The sequence below is a fragment of the Hevea brasiliensis genome, chromosome 4 (assembly GCF_030052815.1).
Source record: "Hevea brasiliensis isolate MT/VB/25A 57/8 chromosome 4, ASM3005281v1, whole genome shotgun sequence".
Classification (NCBI taxonomy): domain Eukaryota; kingdom Viridiplantae; phylum Streptophyta; class Magnoliopsida; order Malpighiales; family Euphorbiaceae; genus Hevea; species Hevea brasiliensis.
This window is the reverse complement of record NC_079496.1, coordinates 23,949,990-23,959,435: the sequence shown is the minus strand read 5'-3', so window position 1 is coordinate 23,959,435 and position 9,446 is coordinate 23,949,990.

Here is a 9,446-nt window from a genome sequence, read left to right as displayed (position 1 = left end):
GATAAGAACTCTCCTCCGATCTCTTTTAAAAATTTATTAAAATTTTTAGGTGAGAATCGGATAAGAACTCTCCTCCGACCTCTTTTACTTTAATGGGAGTCGGATAAGGACTTTTCTGACCTCCCGAAATTTGATTACAGCTACACATCATAAGAGCCTAAGACTAAGGGTTCTGACATTCAAAGATGCCAGGGATCGGAATAAGGCTTCTTTTAACTCATTGATACCTCATGACTAGACAGGGGATACCAGATTGAATTTTTCCGACCTCCTATGTGGTCGCGTTACCAGTACCTTTGGATACTCGATCTGTCCCGTTTGCTCGTCTAAGGGTTGGTTTTACTCCACCTTGTGACATCTTTCCCAATCGTCTTTTGTGTTATTCTAGTGATTCAGCCTTACTATTTTCCTGACTTATTATTCAGACCTTTCATTATTTTAAAGAGACCCTTAAGATACAGTTACCTACATTTTATCCAACCACTCATACGCTACTCAGGACTAGAAGACTTGCATTTAGAAGTAACAAAGATTAACAAAAAGAATGGACTGGTTAACAAGAAGTGAACTCGAGAATAACCTTCTTCGCGTTTTTAATGCAATATAAACTTGGTGAAAATTATAAACATAAAAAAAAACAAAGGAAATACGTAAAATAAGAACGAGCACTTGATAAAGCAGCGATATGAGCACTCACCTGTAGGGAGCCGAATCTATTGAACTAATTACAGAATCACAAAATGTAATAGGACTGCGGGCTGATTAGCCTGAGGGCTGAGGTTCGCCTTGAAATGAAGGATGCTTCACTAAAATGCAATCAGGTCAAAATAATAACCGAGTTTGAATGAAGTTAAGCTTGAACAATGGGAGCGGAAATAAAGATAACAAAGACAGAAAGTGAGAGTGTCACAGGATAATGAACGAACTGAAAATGGAGAGTTTCAGTATCCAAAAATCCCTTTGCAAGAAAACACTTCAGAAAACTGGTTTCAAAAGTTTTTCTTATGAAAGCTCAAAATAGCAGAGTAACGAACTGAATTAAGTTTCAGAGTTCTTCCGCTATAGTCACCACCCTTTTTTTTCGTCCTCCTTTGAACAGTTTTCATGCAGGTATTTATAGGAATCGGGTGCTCCCCATGAAGGGTCAGGATTTATTTTGAGGGAGATGGAAGGTCAGGATTTTAAACGACATGATCTGAGGCTTGGGAATTAAAGAGAATCAGAACGAACGGCTGAGATCCCTTTCAGAATATTTGTCTTTTCTCTCTTTTGATCTGACGGCCCAAAATTTTCTTGTCAAGGGCGATCCGAGGGCTAGGAGTGAAAGGCGCTGGTCTTGTCATCTTCTTCTTTGATCCAAGGGCTCCAGGCTCATCCTTACAAGTAAGATCAACGGTGGAGATTAGGATGTACAGCACTGTCATGACATACTCTGGCACATGTCAGTAATGCGAGCGATTCTGGGGCTTGCGGTGGAGATTTCATCTGCAATGCTTTAACTACCTCGACTCTGATTATGACGATAGTCAGCAGAAGTCGTCTTATTCGCTTTGTCTTCCGACCTCCCCTCCCTTCCGATCTTTCCAACATGATCCTTTTCCGATCTCTCATGCCGGGCTCCGCTCTTCCGACCTCTCCAACTCCGATCTTCTCCTTTATTCGGTCCGGTTCAGTCAAAGCATTTATTCCTTCGATTTCCAAGGCATCTGCTTCGTTTTCTACTCACAATAAATGCTCGGATTTTCCTATATATATGCCTTCAACCGAGAAGCCCCTGCATTTGATTTTCTTCTCTTCCTTCTCACATTTCCTGTTCTAACTGCTTCGGCAGTGGTTCCGGCCATAATAGTGGCTTTTGATCTTTTTCCGATTGTTCTTTTTATTCCCCGACTGAATATTTACAATCCTGGTGAACGGGAAATTATGATAACCTCATTTGATGACAGTGAGAGAACCGGACTAACTTACCGACCTGGATCGACGACTTCGATCGTGTCGATCTCGAATTGTTCGGCCGATATAATCGGCGAACTGACTTCGGGCGAGAAAACTGCTAATATTCCCCTTAACATCGGTGACTGCCCATTGAAGTTCATTTGGTTCCTCACCACATTGGGTGTCCCGACTACAGTTCAGTTCTGGTCAATGACAGTGGAGATGACTCTCCATCCCCATGAGAGTCATAGTCAGCCCATCTGAGCTGTACATCTATCTGATGTCGATGGCCGGTCTCCTGATAGAACACATCTTTTGATTCAGCCACGAGACTAGGCTTTGACATAGGTCTTTATTAGATGGGATGTACTGCCGATCTCTAGAGATCGCCCAAATGATGTAATTTGACTTTTAATGTAACCCGATCCCTAGAGATCGCCCAAATGATGTAATTCGACTTTTGATGTAATCCGATCTCTTGAGATCACCCAAATGATGTAATCTGACCTTTTCGGAAATAAAATTTTATTTTGACAACTATCATTTTTATAATTATTGCATTGATTATTTTTCGATCTCTGATGTGTTTATCCGATCCGGTTCCTAACTGAACGACCCTTAACCGATATGCACTTCCAAACATCCACCTTAATTCACCGATCTGTAACTAATCGATCTCTTTTATTTTGGAATTTCTGGAATATTCGTGAGACGTGTCAGAAAAGCTGGCGAGTCTCGCTAACCGATGCACCGCCTGGAACACTATGAGCATTAAATGCTCAGACGGGTATAAATAGGAGATGGGTCAGCCAGTTGCTCTCTTATGTCATTTTCAGCATCCCGCGAGCGATTCCAAAATTCTCTCTATTTCTCAAGTTCTTCCGACACCGATCAAGCTCCAGTAAGGGTCTTGATCCTTCTTTTAGTTTAAATTCTCTATTTCCTTTGAAAATGAGCGGCGCCGAGGGTCAAAGAGCGGCAAGCCCCCCTTCCGTTCAGATCTCGTGGTCGTCTGATGAAGTGGAGGTGGTCGGACCAAGTGTGCGACCTGAACCTCCTAGGGCCTCTGTTCCAGCTCGGGGGCAAGGAGCACCATCAAGGCATGTACCTTTTTTAGGGAGAGAAAATCTTCCCATGGACGAACTACCATCAGTCCTTCAAGAAACCGACCTGCAATCGTTCAGCCAAGAGTATAACATTCGGCCTGATTCATACGAGCTGATTAAGTGTCACGGCGATCTTCGTGCCGACCACTTCTTCGAGGAGAATGATATGATCATGGTATACGAAGAACAATTAAAGGCCAGGCTGCGGTTCCCCCTTGATGGCTTCTTTAAGGAAGTTTTAAAGTTTCACCAAGTGTGCATCGCCCAAGTTCACCCGAACTCGTGGCGGATCCTAGTAGCCTTCAAAGGCCTCTGCCGAGCTAAGGGACTCCGTCCTACAGCTAAGGTATTCGCCGAACTACATAGATTAACTTGTCGAAAGGACGACGAGTATTGGTTCTTCCAAACGAAGCCACATTGCGGGCTTTTTACCGATCTGCCCTCCTCCCTGAAAAATTGGAAGAATCGCTTATTCATTCTGAGGAGCAAAATTCCGAACGGCTTTGAGGGCTTCCCTCACAGCTGGCTGCACCAGGGCCCCGTACTTCCGAAGCGCATCGCCCTAAATAGGGAAGAAGCCCTGATGGTGATGGAGCTAAAAGATCAGGTGGCAAGAGAGAAGTTCTCTTGTTTGGATGCAGTGACTGCCGAACAGCATCACTGGACAATGGAGTTGATCACTGGCAAAGATCGCGAGCTTCAACTCTCTGACCTCGGCATCGGTATTTTCTATATCTAAGATCTTTGGACCTTAGCGATCTCACTGACCTCTTCTTTGTGCAGGTATGGCAAGCGGCGAAGCTTCCAAGGAGAGCCGAAAGCGAAAGAGGGAGGTCTCCCAGAAAGTACGGGAGATGAAGCGTTCCGAGCTACTTCAAACGCCCAGTCATGATCCCGGGGAGATGCAAGGAGGCTCGTCTCAACCTTCTAGACCGCCGGTCATAGAAGTGGTCCGATCTCCTCCTCGCCAAGAGGAGCCGCCTCTACCTCCTCCAGTTGCTTCGAGTGCGAAAGGGGGTCCTTCCCAACCTCCTGTAAGGACCCTGTCCCTCGGTGCCCAAATCTTTATCCACTCGCTGGAGAAGAACCGCACGGTTCGAGAGAACCCGGGTTTTTTTAAGGTCTTGGGGTCCTCCATCTGCCTTCGGGAGGATCGGGATAGGCTATCCCCGGACAATCTTGATGACATCCTGACCCGATCTATGAGCCTGAACGTGGAGTGCTTTGTGAACCAGCACATTGTCCGGGAGAAGGCTCACCGCCTGAGTAAGGAGGTCGAGAAGATGGGTCATGAAGTGGCTTCTCTCCGATCCCAACTTTCATTTGCTCAAAACTACATATCTGAAATTGAGGGGCGAATGAAGTTTTATGAGGATAAGCTGGCCGTGCAAGCTCAAGTTCTGGCCGAGCGAGCTCATGTTCTTGAAGAAGTTCAGGCGCTCCGGGCCGGTGAAGTTGCTCACCTCACTGAGGAGCTCAAAGAGAAAGAAGAAGAGGCGGTGACAAGGGAGGCCGACGCTTATGTGAATGCTCACAGGGATCTCTTGGTTGAGCTCAAGAAGCGTTATCCTGAGGAGGACTTCTCCTGGATGGTCGATCTGGCTCCCCAAGACGAAGAGGAAAGCGAGGAGGAGGCCGAAGGTAAGGGAGGGGGCGAACAAAATGTAGATCAGGCTGGGGGTGATCCCCCAGCCGAATGACCTGTATAAATTTTAATATGAAATGAAATGAAATTCCCTTTTTGTTCAATGATTGGATGTGATCGGAAAGTCTCTAAATTGCATAAGCACTTGATTGTCTAAGCATATTAGAACAACATCTAAAAGTGATTATTAATCTAAGTGTAAGAGGTCGGAAAACACAATAAGCATGAGATCGGCTGGGAACCAACGCTAAACGGGACTTGATTAAAATTGGAAGTTTGACTTGAACACTTAAGGTCGGGATCATCATTGAATCGGATCGAAACCTTAACTTTATTATTCCCAAACTTTTAAAAGGGAGATCGGCAATAAAACCAGTGACATAAAGATCTAGTGTTGGTTCAATTTCATTTGACAAGAGAGATCGGGAATGTAATTGACTGGTCAGGGGATTTGACAATTAGTTTGAGAGATCGGTGAGCTTTAGGTGATATGGAGACTTAGTATTGATTAGATTCCTTTTGAGGAGAGATCGGAAATGTGGTTATTTGGCAAAGGGGAGACTGTGTTGGGGATCGGCTTCAAAGATTATTGGTTTCGAGGATCGGCCAAAATATGGTGTCGACAACACCTTATCCCTTTGTAATGCATAACATGATCCCGTAGTATACCTAATGAATTACCGACTCCGTCTACTGATTACCCATTAAATACACTACAAGGGATTTTAAAACAATTTTCTTACTTTTTGAAAGTGGTGAGCATTTCTAGCAGGCATTAAAAACATTTAATTGAAGTTTAAAAGTTATGTAAAATTTTTTTCCATTTTTATTTTTTTGTAAATTTTGGAAAAATTTCTACAGAGTGCCGGCTGTAATTAAGAAAAATAAAAAATTTCCACCTGTAGAAAACACTTCCAATTTATGCACTTCACTAAAATCAACCACCATGATAGCTCAATTCATCACAAATTTTCCCAAACTCCACAATTTAAGTCAATTTTCAACTCAAATATTTTCAAAAATAATATTGAATAATTTCATTTACATTCCATTAAAGAAAAAGTAATATACATTCATCAGTCTAATTTTATATCAGAAAATCCAAAATAATATTATTACAAGTTTTGTACAACGGCTAAAGACCAATTTATAAAATGTATATATAGTCACATACATCAAAATAAATATGTACAATAAGGGTATAATGTTATACCCGACAAAATCTCAAAGGCAGTACTGTAGTCCTTAGCAGCTCACTCGGCTACTTTACTAGTCTCTCTACCTACGACAGCAATAAAAAGCCATCGCTAAGTACAATAACTCAGTGGTGCACAACATATTAAAAATACTCCTTCATGCATAATTAAATCACAAATATCCAATTATAATGATGAAGTCAGTAAATAGATACAAAACACAATTTTAAATTTTCATCAAAGCATTTCCGTTTCAGAAGTCACAAAACAAACTTTATAAAAACACACAGTCATATCATGCCATTAATATAGTGTTCATCTCAATAGCCAGAAGCTTATGAGGCATACCAAGGCTAGCTAGATCAAATTTATGGGTACCTATTCAAATTTCTTCCTCTACTGGTACACACCTCAACACTTCAACCAGAGAGGGAATTCAAAACTATTTCCTCCCACTAGTCATGCTAGTGAGGCATTCAAATATATGGTCATGACACTGTGATTTCAAAACTATCTTAATAATTTTCTAAACATTTATTTGCAATTCATCACATACCACTAAATTTTCTAACAATTTAGGTCAAAAGCATATTGTTCCATTGAATCAAAATTTTCCAATACAAATAAGTCACAATTTATTCATTCAAACAATTTGCCAAAGAAAATTTATAGAAAAATTCTATGTTGTGCACCTCGTGCGAATCCCCTCTAGGCCTTGACTCGATGTTTCCTTTCCTTTCTCCCTATTCTTTTCAATTGAAACACACAATTTGCAGTGTTTCAATATCATAACTTATAATAAATTCAACAATAAATTTACATCTACTTATTTCTAGTCCTAATATGCTTAAATTAACGTTTTTTAAAATTTGTATTTTGGGGTTACTATTTATGGCACTATTCAAGTCAAGATGTTGACTTTATCATGCTTAATAGGTATGTGAATTCCAATTACACTCACATACCACATTTTAGGTGCGTAATTTGTTGGTTTCAATTTTAGGTCTCCTAAGAGAATTCTTAATTTTTTAATTTTGGTCCCCCGTTTTGCACTATTCCATTGGTCTAGTTACTGTAGAAATTTGGCTAAGTTTTCTTCATCAAAGTTGTTCCTTATTGTCTTATCTTTAATTCCCTTTTTGAATCACTCTATTTGGAGTTTTGTAGCCCAAGATATGGTCATTTTTCTAAGGCTGGCCGGATTGGTGTTACCCAAAATTTCTGGGCACCTAATTGATTCTAGCAGTTTTAGACCTCTAAGTTTGGGTGGCAAAATAACTTGGTTATGGGCAGAATTTGGGTTGGTGTTCCTCATGAAAGTTGTAGTGCTATGTCATACCTTTCCAATGCCACAAAAATCATGTCATTTGGACCTGTCTAGCCCAAGTTATGGCCAAATGAACAAACACTATTCATTTGATCATTTTGGTACAGTGGCAATGGACAACACTCGGGTTTGACCTAATTGTTCACTATGTTAATGTCATTTTCTGGGCATGGTTTCTAAATGAAAAATGTGGCATTATGTGTCTATTTTTATTCCCAATTGGGCTCACACCAATTGGGTTGGTAAAATTTTAGTTTTGGTCCCTGAAATTGACCTAGGTCAAATTGCTAGATTGGGACCCTTCACTAATCCGAATTGCATTTCATTTTCAATCATTCAAACACATCACAATTGGTCCCAATTGACCATTTCTAACCTCAATTAGGGTCAAGTGCATCAATTAACCATTTCTCCAAAATTTTCCCAAATTTCTAGAGTTCAAGAACCCTAATTTACACAATTTATTCAATAAATGAAATTAAAGTGCATTGCCAACATCTACACACTTAATTACATTTCTACATCACTTTAATTTCATCAAACTCAAACAATTTTAGTTCCCCTATAAGCTGGCCGAATTCCATAATTAGTCCTCACACTTGATTTGTTTCCATTTTCACTTTAATTCTAAGTTAATTTAACTAGAAACACAAGCATTTAACTAAAAATTTCAAGTTTACATCACTAACCTTATTTTGGATCTCAATTCTTCAATTTCTTCTCTTTTCTTCCTTTTTTTCTTCTTCAATCTTCTTGTCCAATTGCAAAAGCAAGGTTTATGGGAGAAAGTTAGGAAATTTAGGGTTAATGGAGTGATTTATCAAGCTTAAAACCAAGCTTTAATGGAGGATTTTAAGAAAGATGAGAGAGAGAGGAAGTGGATGGCAAAGGCTATGGAGAAGATGACCAACTTTTTCTTTTAATTTTTGTATTTATCTTTATTTAGGAAATAATTGACTTGGTCAAATTTAATTAATTAAAATTTTCCTTTATTGCATCATGCATGATGTAAGGTGATGATATAATAATTCACTTTTTCTTTAATTTTTTAATAGTTCTTTAATTTAATTCTCAATTCCGAAATTTTTGTTTTTCTGATTTTATTGGGCAGTTAGGTCAGGAGTCACCTCTAGGGGTGATTTGACCAAATTACCCCTCGCCGGTCTGATCCAATTTATAAGTAATTTGATATTTCTTCCGGATCCTTGACCTAATTATTTGACCTACTTATCAAATCTTTTCTGTGATTTTCTCTTTTCCACTAGGTTCGCAATAGTCCTTAGGACCGCGGCGTCACATTTTTCGGTTCATAAGTAGGGTTAGGACTGACATCGCAGTCACTTCCCGGTAAGGTCACCCATCGCTGTGACTCTCGGCTCATTTAACCTTTTATGCTCTGTTTTTCTTATTTATACTTAACTATCTGGCAATCACTATTTATTTTTATTCACGGTTTTTCTAAATGTCTTAAATGTAGTTATAATCCCCTTAATTGTTCAGATCAACACCGGTCACCGGAACAGTGAAATATACCAGGCTATGCAAATAAGGGTGTTACACTCCTGATCTCCCCCATTTAAACACTTCGCAATGTATGAATGGAAATGTATGGAAATGATTATGAAATTGAAATATATGGATAAGATTTGAAATATGAGATGACTATAAGAATGATTGATGAGATAATTATGATTAGTATGGATAAGATTTTATTGTGAAAATATTAATGAATTTCAAACAGGTGAATAGTGAAATACATCAACTGGTAATAAAATAGGGGAAACTCCATTAGTTTCTCCATCGAAAAATAATTGATATTAAAAGATAATCACTTGAAAATGATTAAAGGAATAAAGTAAGATAAGATAGGGTGCTCCGGCACCGAATGTAGCACTCCTCGTTCAACTACACTGTAGTCGGATGAGGGGTGTTACATTTATTGGTATCAGAGCACGGTTTAGGCATTCCTAGGCATAGATAGATGGAAAGGGATAGTGTGCATAACATGCATTACATTCATATGAGTCGAGGTGACACTAATGCAGATCCGTTTTCTCTGGTAAGGTGAAGAAATAAGGAAGTAGCAGCTCCTCGACTATTTACATCGGGTAAATTTCGAGGATGAAATTTAAATTTTTGTTAGAGGGGAAGAATTGTAACACCCTCACTATAGCAATTCTATACATTCTACTGTTCTGGTGACCGATATCGGTCTAGACAGCTAGAACGTCTAGAAA